General features: G+C 49.6%; 1 protein-coding gene and 1 long non-coding RNA gene across 3 annotated transcripts in view; one reads left to right on the plus strand and one right to left on the minus strand.

Moving 5' to 3' along the window:
- The window catches only part of pde4d (phosphodiesterase 4D, cAMP-specific), a 1,019,730-nt gene that overhangs the window by 535,457 nt on the left and 465,930 nt on the right, over positions 1-18,343 (plus strand). The gene's annotated exons all lie outside the window — the stretch shown is intronic.
- Positions 9,047-18,343, minus strand: part of LOC140408985 (uncharacterized) — a 31,748-nt gene continuing 22,451 nt past the window's right edge. The window contains exon 2 of the long non-coding RNA XR_011940253.1: positions 9,047-11,462. This is a non-coding gene — a long non-coding RNA (uncharacterized lncRNA). The remainder of the gene's footprint in view (positions 11,463-18,343) is intronic.

Here is an 18,343-nt window from a genome sequence, read left to right on the forward strand (position 1 = left end):
CTGGGGATTGAGGGTGATTTAGAGATGTGGATCAGAAATTGGCTAGCTGAAAGAAGACAGAGGGTGGTGGTTGATGGGAAATGTTCAGAATGGAGTACAGTCACAAGTGGAGTACCACAAGGATCTGTTCTAGGGCCGTTGCTGTTTGTCATTTTTATCAATGACCTAGAGGAAGGCGCAGAAGGGTGGGTGAGTAAATTTGCAGACGATACTAAAGTCGGTGGTGTTGTCGATACTGTGGAAGGTTGTAGCAGGTTACAGAGGGATATAGATAAGCTGCAGAGCTGGGCTGAGAGGTGGCAAATGGAGTTTAATGTAGAGAAGTGTGAGGTGATTCACTTTGGAAGGAATAACAGGAATGCGGAATATTTGGCTAATGGTAAAGTTCTTGAAAGTGTGGATGAGCAGAGGGATCTAGGTGTCCATGTACATAGATCCCTGAAAGTTGCCACCCAAGTTGATAGGGTTGTGAAGAAGGCCTATGGAGTGTTGGCCTTTATTGGTAGAGGGATTGAGTTCCGGAGTCGGGAGGTCATGTTGCAGCTGTACAGAACTCTGGTACGGCCGCATTTGGAGTATTGCGTACAGTTCTGGTCACCGCATTATAGGAAGGACGTGGAGGCTTTGGAGCGGGTGCAGAGGAGATTTACCAGGATGTTGCCTGGTATGGAGGGAAAATCTTATGAGGAAAGGCTGATGGACTTGAGGTTGTTTTCGTTGGAGAGAAGAAGGTTAAGAGGAGACTTAATAGAGGCATACAAAATGATCAGGGGGTTGGATAGGGTGGACAGTGAGAGCCTTCTCCCGCGGATGGATATGGCTGGCACGAGGGGACATAACTTTAAACTGAGGGGTAATAGATATAGGACAGAGGTCAGAGGTAGGTTCTTTACGCAAAGAGTAGTGAGGCCGTGGAATGCCCTACCTGCTACAGTAGTGAACTCGCCAACATTGAGGGCATTTAAAAGTTTATTGGATAAACATATGGATGATAATGGCATAGTGTAGGTTAGATGGCTTTTGTTTCGGTGCAACATCGTGGGCCTAAGGGCCTGTACTGCGCTGTATTCTATGTTCTATGTTCTATCTCCGCCCTCCGACTCTGCTCCCAGTCAGCTACACTTTCTGTAAACTCCTGGCTCTCTTCTCACTCTTTGCGGAAATGTCGGAAACAAAATGAAAGGTCGCCCCTCAACCTCCTTCGTTCCAGTGAGAACAAACCGAGTTTATTCAACCGCTCCTCGTAGCTAATGCCCTCCATACCAGGCAACATTCTGGTAAATCTCTTCTGCACCCTCTCTAAAGCCTCCACATCCTTCTGGTAGTGTGGCGACCAGAATTGAACACTATTCTCCAAGTGTGGCCTAACTCAGGTTCTATAGAGCTGCAACATGACTTGCCAATTCTTATACTCAATGCCCCGGCCAATGAAGGCAAGCATGCCGTATGCCTTCTTGACTACCTTCTCCACCTGTGTTGCCCCGTTCAGTGACCTGTGGACCTGTACTCCTAGATCTCTCTGACTTTCAATACTCTTGAGGGTTCTACCATTCACTGTATATTCCCTACCTGCATTAGACCTTCCAAAATGCATTACCTCACATTTGTCCGGATTAAACTCCATCTGCCATCTCTCCGCCCAAGTCTCCAAACAATCTAAATCCTGCTGTATGCTCTGACAGTCCTCATCGCTATCCGCAATTCCACCAACCTTTGTGTCGCCTGCAAACTTACTAATCAGACGAGTTACATTTTCCTCCAAATCATTTATATATACTACAAACAGCAAAGGTCCCAGCATTGATCCCTGTGGAACACCACTGGTCACAGCCCTCCAATTATAAAAGCATCCTTCCATTGCTACTCTCTGCCTTCTATGACCTAGCCAGTTCTGTATCCATCTTGCCAGCTCACCCCTGATCCCGTGTGACTTCACCTTTTGTACTAGTCTACCATGAGGGACCTTGTCAAAGGCCTTACTGAAGTCCATATGGACAACATCCACTGCCCTACCTGCATCAATCATCTTTGTGACCTCCTCGAAAAATTCTATCAAGTTAGTGAGACACGACCTCCCCTTCACAAAACCATGCTGCCTCTCACTAATACGTCCATTTGCTTCCAAATGGGAGTAGATCCTGTCTCGAAGAATTCTCTCCAGTAATTTCCCTACCACTGAAGTATGGCTCACCGGCCTGTAGTTCCCTGGATTATCCTTGCTACCCATCTTAAACAGAGGAACAACATTGGCTATTCTCCAGTCCTCCGGGACATCACCTGAAGATAGTGAGGATCCAAAGATTTCTGTCAAGGCCTCAGCAATTTCCTCTCCAGCCTCCTTCAGTATTCTGGGGTAGATCCCATCAGGCGCTGGGGACTTATCTACCTTAATATTTTTTAAGACGCCCAACACCTCGGGCGTCATTCTCCGATACGCGGGCGGGCCTGTGCCGTGGGGGCACTCTTTCCCTTCCGCCTCCGCCACGGTCTCCACCATGGCGGAGCCGGAAGAGACTCCCTCCACTGCGCATGCGTGGGAAACTGTCAGCGGCCGCTGACGCTCCCGCGCATGCGCCGCCCCGAGATGTCATTTCCGCGCCAGCTGGCGGGGCACCAAAGGCCGTTTCCGCCAGCAGGCGGGGCGGAAATTGCTCCGGCGTTGGCCTAGCCCCTCAATGTTGGGGCTCGGCCCCCAAAGATGCAGAGCATTCCGCACCTTTGGGGCGGCGCGATGCCCGTCTGATTGGCACCGTTTTGGGCGCCAGTCGGCGGACATCGCGCCGTTTCGGGAGAATTTCGCCCCTCGTCTTTATGGATCTCAATGTGACCCAGGCTATCTACACACCCTTCTCCAAACTCAACATCTACCAATTCCTTCTCTTTGGTGAATACTGATGCAAAGTATTCATTTAGTACCTCGCCCATTTCAACTGGCTCCACACATAGATTCCCTTGCCTATCCTTCAGTGGGCCAACCCTTTCCCTGGCTACCGTCTTGCTTTTTATGTACGTGTAAAAAGCCTTGGGATTTTCCTTAACCGTATTTGCCAATGACTTTTCGTGACCCCTTCAAGCTCTCCTGACTCCTTGCTTAAGTTCCTTCCTACTTTCCTTATATTCCACACAGGCTTTGTCTGTTCCCAGCCTTTTAGCCCTAACAAGTGCCTCCTTTTTCTTTTTGACGAGGCCTACAATATCTCTCGTTATCCAAGGTTCCCGAAAATTGCCGTATTTATCCTTCTTCGTCACAGGAACATGCCGGTCCTGAATTCCTTTCAACTGACACTTGAAAGCCTCCCACATGTCAGATGTTGATTTGCCCTCAAATATCTGCCCCCAATCTAGGTTCTTCAATTCCCGCCTAATATTGTTATAATTAGCCTTCCCCCAATTTAGCACATTCATCCTAGGACCACTCTTATCCTTGTCCACTAGCACATTAAAACTGGTTGCAGCTTTCACCTCTGCCACCCGGGGGTCAACCACTACATCAAGGCCCGCAACCTGCCCTACTCCATCGAGGAGGTGAAAGCTGTAACCAGAGACTGCCAAATCTGTGCGGAGTGTAAACCGCACTTCTATCGGCCAGATAAGGCCCACCTGGTAAAGGCGTCCCGGCCCTTTGAACGCCTTAGTATCGATTTCAAAGGGCCCCTCCCCTCCAATAATCGCAACACGTACTTCCTGAACATCATAGACGAGTTCTCCCGTTTTCCGTCCGCCATTCCCTGCCCCGATATGACCTCTCCCACAGTCATCAAAGCCCTGCACAGTGTCTTCACCCTGTTCGGTTTCCCCAGCTATGTCCACAGCGACAGGGGCTCGTCGTTCATGAGCGACGAACTGCGTCAGTACCTGCTCAGTAAGGGCATCGCCTCGAGCAGGACAACCCCAGGGGAAACAGGCAGGTGGAGAGGGAGAACGTGACGGTCTGGAAGGCCGTCCTACTGACCCTACGGTCCAGGAATCTCCTGGTTTCTCACTGGCAGGAGGTCCTCCCCAATGTGCTCCACTCTATTACGTCCCTCTTTTGCATGGCCACAAACCAGACCCCTCATGACCGCTTGTTTGTTTTCCCTAGGGGAGCTACCTCAGGGGCTTCGCTTCCGCCCTGGCTGATGACACCGGGTCCAGTCCTCCTCCGAAAACATGTTCGGAGCCATAAGACCGACCCCCTGGTAGAGAGGGTCCAGCGCCTGCACTCCAGCCCACACTATGCGTATATCAGACACCCCGATGGCCGGCAGGATAGCGTCTCCCTCCAGGACCTGGCGCACGCAGGCTCCGACACCACGACCACTACTGCATCCCCCACACTAGGTCCCGTCCAACCTCCCATGTTCAGCGCCCCTACCCCTATCCAACCTCCCATGTTCAGCGCCCCTACCCCGATATGGTTCTCGCGCTCGCTCCAACCCGCCACACCGGTCCACAGCAATGAAGCTCTGGAAGAGCCGCTCCAGGAGTCCACGCCTGTGCCTGCTCCGAGCCCAGCTCCACAGCCACCCGAAATGGCTGCAACACCAGTGCTTCGGCGGTCGCAACGTACGATCCGGGCACCAGACCGACTGAATCTGTAAACCCGTCACCCCCGCCGGACTTCACTTTTTAAAAGGGGTGAATGTGGTGAATGGAACTACTGTTAATTCACCAGTGCACTGTGATATCATGTTACTGCTGTGTCATGTTACGTTATCATAGAATTTACAGTGCAGAAGGAGGCCATTCAGCCCCTCGAGTCTGCACCGGCTCTTGGAAAAAGCACCCTACCCAAGGTCCACACCTCCACCCTATCCCAATAACCCAGTAACCCCACCCAACACTAAGGGCAATTTTGGACACTATGGGCAATTTAGCATGGCCAATTCACCTAACCCCCACATCTTTGGACTGTGGGAGGAAACCGGAGCACCCGGAGGAAACCCACGCACACGCGGGGAGGATGTGCAGACTCCGCACAGACAGTGACCCAATCCGGAATCGAACCTGGGACCCTGGAGCTGTGAAGCATTTGTGCTATCCACAATGCTACCGTGCTGCCCATAATATGTTATGGGATAACCCTGTGGGCTCCACCTATGGGCCATTGTACGACTTCACCCACAGGGGGATATGTCGGGGCATGTACGGGCTTGCCCATGGCTCCACCCCTTGCAGGAAGTATAAAGGCAGCTGACCTGCGGGGCCACATTCATTGTTGTACCGGTCACAGGCAGGCTCAGTTCTAAGCTGATTACAACCACGGTTTACTTCTCAACGCGTCTCTCAGTGAATTGATGGTCGCATCACTCATCCAGGCTCGCGAACTTCCCGTCCACAAACAGGTCTCACAACCTTCGTATCCCTGCCCTGTGCCTCCCTGAAAAACCCCCATCTGTTCTCCCTGGGACGAACCAGTGGTTCCCCCATATTGGAGTCCAACACCGAGGCCCCAACTTCCCCCCTATGCTGCCTCCACTGCCCCCAGATTTTGAGGGCAGCCGTCACTACCGGGCTCGTGGTATACCTTCTTGGAGGGAACAGCAGTGGCGCCGTTGCCAGCGCCCCCAGACTCGTACTCACACAAGACGCCATCTCCAGCCTCTTCCATGCAGCCCCCTCCCCCTCCATCACCCACTTGCGCACCATCATCACATTAGCAGCCCAGTAGTACCCACAGAAGTTGGGCAGCGCCAGCCCCCCCCCCCCCTCTATCTCTACTCCGCTCCAGGAACACCCTTCTCATCCTCGGAGTCCCTCGCGCCCACACAAACCCCATTATACTCCTGTTGAACCGCCTAAAAAAGGCCTTCGGGATAAACACGGGGAGGCACTGGAACAGGAACAAAAACCTTGGGAGCACCGTCATTTTGACTGACTACACCCTGCCCGCCAAGGACAGCAGCAACACGCCCCACCTCTTGAACTCATCCTCCATTTGCTCCACCAGCCTTGTGAAATTAAGCCTATGCGGGGCCCCCCAGCTACTGGCCACCTGGACCACCAAATACCTGAAGCTCCTCTCTGCCCTTTTTAGTGGGAGCTCACCAATCCCCCTCTCCTGGTCCCCTGGGTGAACCACGAACAGCTCGCTCTTCCCCATGTTGAGCTTGTACCCCGAGAAATCTCCGAATTCCCTGAGGATCCTCATTACCTCCGGAATTCCCCCCACCGGTTCCGCCATATATAGCAGCAAGTCGTCCGCATAGAGCGACACCCTATGCTCCTCCCCACCCCGCACCAACCCCCTCCAGTTCCTCGACTCCCTCAGTGCCATAGCCAGGGGTTCAATCGCCAGTGTGAAGAGCAGGGGGGACAGGGGACACGCCTGTCTCGTCCCTCGGTGCAACCGAAAGTACTCAGACCACCTCCTGTTCGAGGCCACACTTGCCATCGGGACCTCATACAACAGCCTACCCCACCTGACAAACCCCTCCCCAAACCCAAACTTCTTCAGCACCTCCCACAGGTACCCCCACTCTCCCGTATCGAAGGCTTTCTCAGCATCCATCACCACCACTATCTCCGCCTCCCCCTCCCTCGCCGGCATCATGATAACGTTCAGAAGCCTCCGCACATTCGCGTTCAACTGCCTCCCCTTCACGAACCCCGTCTGGTCTTCGTGGATGACCCGCGCCACACAATCCTCAAGGCTAAGACCTTCGCCAGCACCTTGGCATCTACGTTTAGCAACGAAATCGGCCTGTAAGACCCACACTGCAGGGGATCCTTGTCCCGCTTCAGGGTCAAGGAGATCAGTGCCCGGGACATCGTTGGGGGCAAAGCACCCCCATCCCTTGCCTCATTGAAGGTCCTAACTAGCAATGGGCACAATAGGTCCATATATTTCTTATTGAATTCGACCGGGAAACCGTCCGGCCCCGGTGCCTTCCCCGCCTGCATGCTCCCTATCCCTTTGGTCAGCTCCTCCAGCCCAATCGGGACCCCCAATCCCACCACCAGTCCCCCCTCCACCTTTGGAAACCTCAATTGGTCCAGAAAGTGGCCCATCCCTCCCTCTCCAGTGGGGGCTCGGAACAATACAATTCCTCATAAAAGTCCCTGAAGACCCCATTGATACCAACCCCACTCCGCACCACACTCCCTACCCTGTCCTTAACCCCCCGATCTCCCTAGCTGCGTCCCACTTCCAAAGCTGATGCGCCAGCATCCGGCTTGCCTTTTCCCCATACTCGTAACTCGCCCCCTGGGCCTTCCTCCACTGCACCTCCGCCTTCCTGGTGGTCACCAGGTCAAATTCGGCCTGGAGGTTGCACCTCTTCCTCAAAACCTCTCGGCCTGAACAAAGGCCCACGCCTCCTCCGGAGACTCAAAATAATGGTGCCGGTCCTTGTAGGTGACCCATCAGTCGCGTGCAACATGCCAAACTTCACCCCCTTCGTTTGCAGCACCGCCTTCGCTCGATTGTACACCGCCCTCCACTTCGCCACCACCGCACTCCAGTCCTGGTATATTCGAACCTCCGCGTTCTCCCACCTGCTGTTCCGCTCTTTCTTGGCCCACCTGAGCACACACTCCCGATCAGCGAACCGATGAAACCGCACCAGCACCGCCCGCGGAGGCTCGTTAGCCTTGGGTCTCCTCGCCAGCACTCTATGGGCCCCTTCTAGCTCCAGGGGCTCCTGGAAGGACCCCACACCCATCAGCGAGTTCAACATGGTGACCACATAGGCCCCCACGTCCGGCCCTTCCAGCCCCTCCGGGAGGTCCAGAATCCGCAAATTCTTCCGCCTCGACCGATTCTCCATCTCCTCGAACTGCTCCTGCCATTTCTTGTGAAGCGCCTCGTGCGCATTCACCTTTACCGCCAGGCCTAAGATCTCGTCCGCGTTGTTGGAGATCTTTTGTCGGGCCTCGTGGCTTGCCACCCCCTGGCCGTCTGTGTCTCCAGCAGCTTATCGATAGAAGCCTTCATCGGCTCAAACAGGTCCACTTTAATCTCCCTGAAGCAGCGCTGGATAACCTCCTGTTGCTCCTGCGCCCACTGCATCCACACTGCCTGGTCCCTGCCCGCCGCCATTTTGTTCTTCTTCCCTCGCACCTTCTTCAGGTCCACCACCACTATTTTAGTCGCCCCGCTCCTGGTAAAAGCCACATACTGTCGGGGAACTATTGTACTCTCCTTCCCACAGCGGGAAACATCGATAAAATGCCGTTGGGAGCCCTGAAAAGAGCCCAAAAGTCCGTTATTTGCGGGAGTTGCCGAATGTGCGACTTAGCTCCGCATAGCCGCAACCGGAAGTCTGGATTTTGCATTTTTAATTTACACAGCAGATGTTTGTTAAACTAGGTGCAAAAGGTGTGGATTTTCTTAATCTCCAAAATGGATCATATTTATAAAATGATATTGGTCAAGTAACATGACTGCATTGTGAATATAAAACCCATAACATTTAGTGTAGCCACTTCAGACTTGAAGACCTATGGGAACAGGTATTTGGCTCCAGGAATAGTGTACATTTTGTGGAGCCAGTAGGCATTTGTCAGAAACCTCTATATTTTACTTGAGATAACTGACTGCACTCAAGTTTATTCAGGAAATGAGTCAAATAAAAGAGTAAAATTGTTAGGTCAATGGAAAGGGTTTCTTGGCAAAAGAATACTCATCGAATTTTGCTGTTCACTCATTCTGAATGTCCTCAGGGTTGCCTCTTTGTGTATCTGTTTTTACCAATTTCTACCCTCCTCTCTTAGACGCTGTTACTGGTTAACCTGCAGTCCATGTGACACTTCTTGACACATGAGACTTACCAACTGTGGTGAGAAGTTGCTGATCAATAGGAAAATTTCAAAAGTATTAATCTCATCGGAGGAGTGAGCCTGTGGTTTATTGGTAACTTTCCCACATCTGTGTTAGAAGACGAACGGTGCGAGTTCAAATCCAGAGAGCCCTGGAGAGTTGAGACGAGAACATAGTCCCTAAGTATCAGGTTGACATTAATGGGGTGCTCGCATTCAAACAGTAGTAATAATCCTGCCATTCAGTCAGTGTTGATTCCCAAATTTCTTTCTCTGTCAGTCTGGCCTCAATAAAAGTTGAGATGGATTTGCACGTAAAAAGAAGTTATTTATTTAGCTTGCAAGCTTAATTCATCTTACAGAAACATAAGAGACATCCAGCCTCTTACACTCCAGAAAGCGACTGAACAAAGAGACAAAGGGATCTCTGCAAAATCAATTCAAATGGTATCAGGTTTCACATACTCGACGGACATAGGTCAGCCTATGTCCCTCTTGACCTGTTTGATCTATTCTGATTGGCTCACTTCCAATCCCTTTCTCTGGCCCCTATCAATGCAGCATCACTCTCATAGACACACCTCTTCCTGCTTTTTCCATGCGGTCTCAAATCCCTTTGTCCCTAACTGCCAGAATCAAAGTGGCTTATTTCTACATTACATTAATTAGTATCTCTAAAGTAACTATTTTATATCACATTCGTCATTCCCTCCTTTTATCATTCCATGATAACCGATCTATCCAATCCATAGCTACGGTTCCTCATCTAAAAAGATCCGTCGCTGCATTTCCAATTCCTGTCTTAGCCCCCCTTCATCTGCCTCACCCTCATGGATTTTAACAGTTACATTTTTTTTTTCGGTGATTGGGGCGGTGATCTGATCCAGTGCACCCCGCATTCTACCCATCACACATTTAAGGATGGCCAGGCCCACAAAGATGCAGCCGATAGCTACCACTAGATACATGGCCATATTTATCAACCAGTCCTTCCATCCTCCAAATCCCCAGTTACCCCAAGAGCCAGGATCCTGCATTCTGTCCAAGTGATCCCGTATGCGATCCATAAATTTAGTGATGTTAGCGGTCAAGTCCTGAACTCCCATGATACACTTGCCCTGTACTATGGCGCATACCCCACCCTCACGGGCCAGAAGATAGTCAAGAGCATACCGGTTCTGCATTGCAAACAACCGTAGCTGAGACAACTTCTTAGTTATTGCCCCGAGGGCTCCCAAGGTTTCATTTCCCAAGATGGTAAGGCCGCAAATAAAATAATTCCGATCACTGACAGCCAAGGAACCCCCCACACCTCCCAGTGTCAATACGCTCAGAATGCCCCACCCGGCTGAGTGGCCCCGGTTGGGTGCAAGAACCTGAGGTTTTTTCCAGTTCTCGCAAAATTCAGCAGAGACTGCCCGGCGTGCTAACTGATTATGCAGGTTCCACGCCGAAGGGCAGGGGACTGTGGTAGGGACTAGAGTCCCTATAGCAATTCGGTGGGGAAATGGGGGTGACAAAACGTTGGTCGCTGTACCATTAAATAAAAAGTAGTATCCTTGTTCCGTGTGGAGACTAGCATCACAATCAGCATATCGGTTGCGTAAGGACCTCCCAGTAGCCCAGTTTATCCAGCTTTGGAACGCCCATTCGGGCCGCCCAGCAATGCGGAAAGCCCTAGTCCCAACAGTGATATGAGAGACATTCGCCCAGCCACAGAGGAGCTGGAGGCCGGCGTTCAATGGAACGCAAGTGGTGTTGTAAAAAACGCATTGGCCAGACGCCTGGGTGATATGGCACCTCCTGTCCGTACAGGTGGGAACCAGACATGTTATATTTGTGTCCACCTCTACCAGCAAACAGCCATATCCTTCACTGCTGAAGCAATTCTCGTACGACCGGGAATCCCTATTGGGAGTGAAGTGGCTAGGTATGTACGCCCTCCACCGTCGCAGCCTATCGTACTGTGAATGGGAATTATCCCGAGGAAGGGGAAGGCAAATAGCCGGTGGTGCTGAACCCGGATCGTAAGGAAGAGTGACCTGATCGGGCAGTGGTTCGGAATGCTGACAATGAACCACCGTTTGGGGAGTGCCCCAAAGCGGTGAAACAGAAAATAACCTAGACACCGCTGCGGGGTTTGGGTAGCAGACAACCCGTCCCTGGCCATACAGACGGTGGTAAATCTGGTAGAAGAGATTCATACTACCCGGGTTTTCCTCAGTTTGGCCTTTAATTAACTTGTATCTCCCGGTAACCTATGTTCTAGCTGTACTTCCCTTCTCATACGCCCCGTGCTCTCTCTAGTCCCTTTCTCTTTCTCATAGCCTCTTCCTACACTCTTCTGACAGCCTGATTTTACCTTTATTGTACCACTCTTAACACATCCAAAATCAAATTTACATGTATTCCAAAAACAAGGCAATGTCCATATAATGTTCCCTTCCCATCGCCGGGACCGGTGCAATTGCTTCATGACTCCTGCATTCTCCTTAACTTTGATGACCTTCCATGAGTCGATACCATGTCCTCGTATATGGGGGCAGCGAAGAACATCACCTTTGCATAGGTGATGTATCCTTGTAGATTGGTTGGGGCTACACAGATACATAATATTCCCCTTTTCCATGTCCATCGCCAATAACACGCCAAGCGAAGTGAGGCCAAATATCAGACAGACGATGCGTAGCCACTCCATCATGCTCCACACCTGTAAAATAGCACTGGAGAAGGGAGGCAGGTTAGTATCCGACCTTTTACAGTAGTGGAGATGGACTCAATTTACAGTGATGTAGGTGGACCCAAGCACTTCGCCCCTCCACTTTAACTGCTGTGGGGGTGGCAAGGAGAACTTGGAAGGGCCCGTCCCATCGCGGCTCTGATCCCTTCCTAGTCCAATTTTTGACCATGACATAACTACCGGGCTGGACTGAAAGTGAGCTAGGTACTGGGGACAATGGCTGGTGAGCCGCGCGGACTTGGCCATGGAGTTCCTTGAGCACTTGCGTAAGGGCTAGAACATAGGTGGTCATTTCTTCAGTCATCTGATGAAACTGAACCCGTCTGGGAACCTGCAGGCTCCAAGGAGTTCTAAGAGGCCTGCCATAAAGAATCTCGGCGGGAGAGAGCCGGGCTGGTCCCGCAGGTGTAACCCGCAGCTGGAAGAGGGCAACGGGGAGCAACTTAAGCCATGTCAGTCCCGTGTCTGCTCTTAATTTAGCCAATTTAGTTTTGAGGGTCTGATTGTGTCTCTCAACCAACCCGGCCGCCTGCGGGCTGTAAGCACAGTGTAACTGCTGGCGTATGCCCAACTGGGAGCAAAACTCCTTGTTAATTTGTCCAATAAAATGAGGCCCATTATCAGAACTTAACTGAGCTGGTATACCGTACCGGGGAATGATTTCCCTCATCAAGACTTTAACCACAGTAGCAGCTTTATTATCGATAGTCGGATACGCCTCGACCCATCTGCTGAACACATCCACAATGACCAAAACATATTTGTAACATTGACACCTTTCCAACTCAATGTAATCCATTTGGAGCGTCTCAAAGGGACCACTGGGCAATGGGGTTTGCCCCTTCCCACAAGGGATACCTTTTCCGGTGTTATATTGCTGACAAATCAAACACCGATTACTGATACTTTGGGCCAACCCCTGCATTTTAGGGTGCCACCAAGTGTCCAGCAACAAATCACTAGTCCCTCGAGCCCCACAATGAGTTGCAAAGTGTACACATTCAATGACCCATAAAGCCAGCACATCAGACATACAAGTCTGATGTGCAGGCATGGTCCATAAAGAGGAAACAGAATCATATGTACAACCTAACCGTTTCCACATTTGTTTATCACTCTCAGGAGCGTCCTCCTGTAACCTTATGACGTCTTGGATGGTTGGCATTGACTTGTCAGAAGCAGACATATTTATAGTAGATCGTTTAGTCTGACTTAACATTTTAGGCACCATCACTTGCTGAATTTGTGCGGCTGTGCGCGCTGCACGATCTGCTCGTTCATTACCAACGTCAACTGGGGTTGTACCATTCGTGTGGGCAGCGCATTTAATAATGGAAATCTGCGCTGGCAGAAGGAGGGCCTGCAGTAGGTCATTAACTAAACCCCGGTTGGATATTTCTGTGCCTGCCGAGGTAAGGAATCCCCTATTCTTCCAGAGTTGTCCGAAGTCATGAACTACCCCGAAAGCATATCGGGAGTCAGTGTAGATATTTACCCGGCGATCTCCCCCAAGTATACATGCACGGGTGAGGGCAAAAAGTTTGGCTTGTTGTGCTGAGTAAGGGGTCTGGAAAGCTGCCGCTTCTAAAATCAGACCATCCTGATCTATGATTGCATAACCGGACAGTCTCCGGCCAGTGGGGCTTACTAATGCACTGCCATCAACATACATAATCATGTCAGGTTGTTCTAACGGAATATCACTCAGATCGTCCCTTATTGTTGTAGTTTCCTGAATCAAGGCTAAACAGTCGTGACCAGGCGCGTCCTCATGGACAGGGGGACCGCTAAGAAAACAGGCTGGATTGATAGTGGTACAATATTTAAATGTCAGACGTGGATTGTTCAAAAGGTATATCTCATACCTATTCTGACGAGCTGCGGTAAGATGCTGAGTCTGCAGTTGCCCCAATAGTGCGATTACCGAGTGGGAGCTATACACCGTAATATCCTGTTGGAGAGTGATGTTGGCAGCAGCCTGCAAACTATTGTATATCGCTGCCAAGATCTGGGTGCAAACAGGGTGGCCCAACGCCACTGGGTCGAGTTTGGAAGAGTAATATGCTACGGGCCGGTGCTTGTCCCCATGTTGCTGGGTGAGTACCGCTGTTGAACATCCTTCCAGAACAGTACAGTATATCTGGAATGGTCGGTCGTATAGGGGCCTACCAAGGGCCGGTGCTTGTAGCAAGGCCTGCTTCAGGCAACGGAAGGCCTCGAGTGCCTCGGTGGTGAGAATAAAGTTTCCCTCTTTACTCGTGTAAGGCGTCAGCAGCTTTGTATAGACAGCGATGTTTGTTATCCACTGCCGACAATAATTCACCATACCCAGCCAATGACGAACCTCCTTGGCTATTGTAGGGGCGGGGAATTGGCATATTGGTTCAATCCTACTGGGTTCGAGACTTCTTTCTGTGGCTGTAAGTAAAACTCCTAAGAACTTAACTTTTCTCTGAGCCACCAAGACCTTTGCTTGTGAAACAACATAACCCAACGAGGATAGGTGGTTCAATAATTGGATCACATCATCCCTATTACTGGGCTCGTCAGGACTTGCCACCAATATGTCATCTACATACTGCACTAGAGTGGAACCATGCTCCAATGTCAAGGCCTGGAGTTGGGTCTGCAGACATCTGGAGAAGAGTGTAGGTGAATTGACAAACCCCTGTGGCAGTCGGGTCCAGGTATACTGCTGTCCATTGTAAGTGAAGGCAAACAAATATTGACTTTCAGTCGCAAGTGGGAGGGCAAAGAAGGCGTGCTGAAGGTCAATTGCGGCGAAGACCCGGGCTTGAGCTGGAATTTGAGCCAGTATGTGGGCAGGGTTAGGGACGAGAGCATGTAACGGCTGTGCGATGGCCTTAATTGAACGGAAATCCTGTACTAATCGGTACTGGTCTGGTTTGGCTGGTTTAGGCACAGCAAGTATTGGGGTATTACATTCTGATTGGCAAGGGACCAAAATACCCTGTTTCAACAGTTCTTGAATTAATTTATCTATTGATGGAGCAGCTTGAGATTTCAGGGGGTATTGCCGAATGGAAGGTAGCTTTACATGATCCTTAATCATTACCTTGATAGGTGTAACATTTGTCTTTCCCACTTGTGATGGGTATTCCGCCCAGACCTGTGGATTGACATATTCCAACACATCATGTCCCCTGTGATGCTGCAGTCGAGTGTTAATCGTTTCAGGGACCTCAAAATATTTTATGGTAGTGCCGTCCGGCATGACTTGAAGTGCGTAGTCTGTTGGATCTGAATGATCCACTGCCCTCCTGACCATTCGCCCCATATCCCTGGCATGGTACTGGTCATGGACCTGACGTGTAATATGAGGGCTTACCGAAGCTGACTGTGGCCATAAATGTGGTGATATTGTAACAAAATCGGCTGTACCTTCTTTTCCCGTGACTGTGGCTGTAACCTTGACTGGCCATTCGGTCTCAAGTAATGGCCGGTATTTGTCCTCCAACTCCCTGTTTCGTCCAGTTCTGTCATAGGCCAGGGTAACGTGATGCAGGGACTGTTCAACGTCTAACGTCCACCACTGGGGGGTGATAGAAATATAGCACTGTTGTCTCATCCTCCATGATGTAACCGTTACCCCCTCATCTCCGCATTCTAGCTGTAGCTGGAAGATACACAGTAAATCTCGGGCCAACAAGTTACAGTCCAATCCAGTAGTCACTACAAACTGATGCTCTGCAGACGTATTCTTGTAAGTGACTGTCACAGGTTCAGAAATAGGATACTCACACACCTGTCCTTGGAACCCTGACAATTGCTGCGTGTGGTCGGATATTGGTAATTTAAGTGTTGATTGCACAGAAGACATAGCTGCCCCTGTGTCGATTACAAATGAGTGATGTTGATCTCCTATCTGCAGAGAGATAATAGGTTCCCTGTCCGATTGGAGAGTCCTTATGGCTAAATTAGCTAGTCAATCCTGTGTTGGGAAAGGGTTTTCCTGGGAGAAGTCAGTGTATCTCATCTGTCCTCCCCTTGGTGGGTACCCTCTCCTTTGGGTCGAATAATCTCCTTCTACTGTCTGTCTTTTAAAGGGGCATTCCTGTTGCCAGTGATCTACCCGGCCGCAATTAAAACATGCATTGCTCCCTCTATTTCTGCCCCGGCCTCGTCTTCCAGTAGACCAATGGCCCCTCAGAGGGGGCTGCGGTTGTAGAGCTGTTGATTCGTTCGTTGGGCCATAAAAATGGGGTGAGGGTCCCTTTGGGTGGGTTTGGTATCCTCCTCTTCGCTGATCCACCCACCCAAAGTCACTATATTGGGGCTCCTGCTGGTAAACTACCATTTCTGCCGCTTGTTGGCGTCGCAGATCATCCTTTTTCATTACATACTCAGTCTTAACCTTTGTAACTGAGCCTCCTTCTTGGCCTACACCCTCCTTCCAGTAAAATCTGACTGCCCTTGCCATCTGGGAAGGGTCGTTCTCTGTCCAATTCATGTTATTACATTTCACAGCAGTAACCACAGAAGGTGGTAGGCAATGCATTAACATAGCACAGTATTGAGGGGAATTCTGACCATTTTGATACAGCAAATCGCCTGACTGCCCCCGGTAGATTTCATTAAAACGCTCCAGAAATTCCTCTGGCTCTTCAGTCTTCTTAGGTTTTAGGTCTAAGATAACAGAAAGATTTATGTGCCTTTGAAATGTGCTATTCAACGCATTCAAGTTCTGTGTCCTTCTATTGTCGTCTAACGCATAGGCCGGCTGGAGTGCGGCATGACTAGCATAATTCAGGTGGTTAAGATAATTGCGGTACTCTGCTGGGGTTAAAATCTGCTGGACTAGGGCCCAGAGGTCCCTTGAATCAGCTTGATAAATTGAGATGGTAGTTCTCAAGGAATCCACAAAGGCAGCAGGAGATTTTTTTCTATCTGGGATTGTAGCCATAATAGCCATCATCTCACTGGGTGTCCATGGGAAGTAAACGTCTATCGTGGGGTTCGCTGCCGCAGTCCCTGGGTCGGGGTTTCGCATCTTCCTAATCGGTAACTGTCTCCGAATGTCACCAGGGGGCACTCTAGCTATTTCCCCTGGTTGTTCCAAGACTTCAACGTCTCTCCCTGTCACTAGGGGGAGTTCTTTCTCTTCAAACGAAGTTGTTTCAGCTTTCTTTGTTCCCAAATCTTGTGATTTCTCCTTAGTTTGGGGAGACTTAGGTGATATGCTTAATTGTTTCTGGTGAGCGTCAAGCCCCTCTCTCGCTGTCCGAGATCTTGTCCTAGAGCTAACTGGGCTTGTGGGACAGAGTTCCTTTTGCTCTTTCGGTTGTGAAGTTGGTAAATCAGGACCCACACTATCACCCAAAAGGGCTTGAGTTTCTGGCATATTTGAAATCTGCGGAGCAATGGCTGGGTATATATTATTGTACTCTGGTGGTTCTGGAATGAGCGCAGACCATACTATGGGTGCAGACGGAACTTTTACTGACTTTTCCAAATTATTGAATTTTTCTTCTTCTGTCAATTCAAGGCCAGCCATTGAACTACGTAGTTCGTCTCTTGTGTGACCCGGGTCCTTCCTCTCTCTATTTGCTCTTTTTTTAAATGCACATTCCTTTTTCAAGATCTGTAATGTTTTTAGGTTACCCTGTTCACTAATTGAAATCCCCATTTTAAGGGCGTTATCCTGCCAGCTGGACAACATAATCTTATCTTTTTCCTCTTGACAATATTGCCTCCATAATCCAATTAATTCTTTAGTTTTCATACCTTGATTTTTTCTCCATATTTGTCCCTGGATTTTCTTAACCATTTCTAGGTCTTTGGTTCCCCCTAGTGGCCATTCATCTCCCATTTTAGTTCTTAACTGTGCTGACAATTTTCTAAAATCCTTCGCTTTGTCCGGATACTTATCACATAATATTTGCAGTGGCATGCCTTGATCATTTGTGCTATCCAAGGAATTTCCCATAATCTCAACTAGTCCTTGGAACTGCGTTTTTTCGCCACTACAGTCCAAAGAGAACATTTTAGCTTAATCAACTATATTTTTAACACACAGACATATAGAGGTGAACCATTTTCAATTTCAAATGTTACATCTACCTCTCATAACGTAACCCAACCGAATTAACTCACAAATAAAGTTGAACTATTTATATTTTAAATGTTACATCAACAATACAGCCTACCCCAGCCGAATTAACTCACAAATAAAGTTGAACCATTTATATTTTAAATGTTACATCAACAATACAGCCTACCCCAGCCGAATTAACTCTATGAAATCCCATCAATTAAAATGCTAATCCCCAGACTGACCTGTGATTTCGTCGAGGCGGTCTTTCTGTGCCAACCGCGAGTGACCAGACTAATCAGACGATAAGAAGAGGGGAACAATCAATGCGCGGTTGTTTTCCAGTTCTACATTGAGGGCCCTTTGTTCCCCATCCTCCTGTTCATAATCAGTCTAATTCTGATTTCGCAGTTGGATCAGGATCGCCCTGAGAAATCCCGGTTTTCGGCACCAAATGTTGATTCCCAAATTTCTTTCTCTGTCAGTCTGGCCTCAATAAAAGTTGAGATGGATTTGCACGTAAAAAGAAGTTATTTATTTAGCTTGCAAGCTTAATTCATCTTACAGAAACATAAGAGACATCCAGCCTCTCACACTCCAGAAAGCGACTGAACAAAGAGACAAAGGGATCTCTGCAAAATCAATTCAAATGGTATCAAGTTTCACATACTCGACGGACATAGGTCAGCCTATGTCCCTCCTGACCTGTTTGATCTATTCTGATTGGCTCACTTCCAATCCCTTTCTCTGGCCCCTATCAATGCAGCATCACTCTCATAGACACACCTCTTCCTGCTTTTTCCATGCGGTCT

The sequence above is a fragment of the Scyliorhinus torazame genome, chromosome 3 (genome assembly GCF_047496885.1).
Source record: "Scyliorhinus torazame isolate Kashiwa2021f chromosome 3, sScyTor2.1, whole genome shotgun sequence".
NCBI classification, from domain to species: domain Eukaryota; kingdom Metazoa; phylum Chordata; class Chondrichthyes; order Carcharhiniformes; family Scyliorhinidae; genus Scyliorhinus; species Scyliorhinus torazame.